Raw genomic sequence first — 2254 nt, 5'->3', positions numbered from 1 at the left:
GCCTCTCTGGTCTCAACACTCTGTCTGATTTTGGATTTTTTTTTTTTTTTTTTCCAAAATCAGACTTGACACCAGAGAGGCTGAATACCGCACTCAGTCAATGCGGTCTTAGCCTCTCTTGTGTCAACACTCTGTCTGATTTTTTTTTTTTTTTTTTTTTTTCCAAAATCAGACTTGACACCAGAGAGGCTGAATACCGCACTGAGTCAATGCGGTCTTAGCCTCTCTGGTGTCAACACTGTCTGATTTTGGATTTTTTTTTTTTTTTTTCCAAAATCAGACTTGACACCAGAGAGGCTGAATACCGCACTGAGTCAATGCGGTCTAGCGTCTCTGGTGTCAACACTCTGTCTGATTTTGGATTTTTTTTTTTTTCCAAAATCAGACTTGACACCAGAGAGGCTGAATACTGCACTGAGTCAATGCGGTCTTAGCCTCTCTGGTCTCAACACTCTGTCTGATTTTGGATTTTTTTTTTTTTTTCCCAAAATCAGACTTGACACCAGAGAGGCTGAATACCGCACTGAGTCAATGCGGTCTTAGCCTCTCTGGTGTCAACACTCTGTCTGATTTTGGATTTTTTTTTTTTTTCCAAAATCAGACTTGACACCAGAGAGGCTGAATACTGCACTGAGTCAATGCGGTCTTAGCCTCTCTTGTGTCAACACTCTGTCTGATTTTGGATTTTTTTTTTTTTTTCCAAAATCAGACTTGACACCAGAGAGGCTGAATACTGCACTGAGTCAATGCGGTCTTAGCCTCTCTGGTGTCAACACTGTCTGATTTTGGATTTTTTTTTTTTTTCAAAATCAGACTTGACACCAGAGAGGCTGAATACTGCACTGAGTCAATGCGGTCTTAGCCTCTCTGGTCTCAACACTCTGTCTGATTTTGGATTTTTTTTTTTTTTTTCCAAAATCAGACTTGACACCAGAGAGGCTGAATACCGCACTGAGTCAATGCGGTCTTAGCCTCTCTGGTCTCAACACTCTGTCTGATTTTGGATTTTTTTTTTTTTTCCAAAATCAGACTTGACACCAGAGAGGCTGAATACCGCACTGAGTCAATGCGGTCTTAGCCTCTCTGGTCTCAATACTCTGTCTGATTTTGGATTTTTTTTTTTTTTTTTCCAAAATCAGATTTGACACCAGAGAGGCTGAATACCGCACTGAGTCAATGCGGTCTTAGCCTCTCTGGTGTCAACACTCTGTCTGATTTTGGATTTTTTTTTTTTTTTTTTCTAAAATCAGACTTGACACCAGAGAGGCTGAATACTGCACTGAGTCAATGCGGTCTTAGCCTCTCTGGTCTCAACACTCTGTCTGATTTTGGATTTTTTTTTTTTTTTTTTCCAAAATCAGACTTGACACCAGAGAGGCTGAATACCGCACTGAGTCAATGCGGTCTAGCGTCTCTGGTGTCAACACTCTGTCTGATTTTGGATTTTTTTTTTTTTCCAAAATCAGACTTGACACCAGAGAGGCTGAATACTGCACTGAGTCAATGCGGTCTTAGCCTCTCTGGTCTCAACACTCTGTCTGATTTTGGATTTTTTTTTTTTTTTTTCTAAAATCAGACTTGACACCAGAGAGGCTGAGTACTGCACTGAGTCAATGCGGTCTTAGCCTCTCTGGTCTCAACACTCTGTCTGATTTTGGATTTTTTTTTTTTTTTCCCAAAATCAGACTTGACACCAGAGAGGCTGAATACCGCACTGAGTCAATGCGGTCTTAGCCTCTCTGGTGTCAACACTCTGTCTGATTTTGGATTTTTTTTTTTTTTCCAAAGTCAGACTTGACACCAGAGAGGCTGAATACTGCACTGAGTCAATGCGGTCTTAGCCTCTCTTGTGTCAACACTCTGTCTGATTTTGGATTTTTTTTTTTTTTTCCAAAATCAGACTTGACACCAGAGAGGCTGAATACTGCACTGAGTCAATGCGGTCTTAGCCTCTCTGGTGTCAACACTGTCTGATTTTGGATTTTTTTTTTTTTTCAAAATCAGACTTGACACCAGAGAGGCTGAATACTGCACTGAGTCAATGCGGTCTTAGCCTCTCTGGTCTCAACACTCTGTCTGATTTTGGATTTTTTTTTTTTTTTTTCCAAAATCAGACTTGACACCAGAGAGGCTGAATACCGCACTGAGTCAATGCGGTCTTAGCCTCTCTGGTCTCAACACTCTGTCTGATTTTGGATTTTTTTTTTTTTTCCAAAATCAGACTTGACACCAGAGAGGCTGAATACCGCACTGA

The sequence above is a fragment of the Poromitra crassiceps genome (assembly GCF_964638095.1).
Source record: "Poromitra crassiceps genome assembly, contig: HAP1_SCAFFOLD_166, whole genome shotgun sequence".
Taxonomy (NCBI): domain Eukaryota; kingdom Metazoa; phylum Chordata; class Actinopteri; order Beryciformes; family Melamphaidae; genus Poromitra; species Poromitra crassiceps.
The sequence above is the reverse complement of the archived record's forward strand: the minus strand, read 5'-3'. Positions refer to the sequence as shown.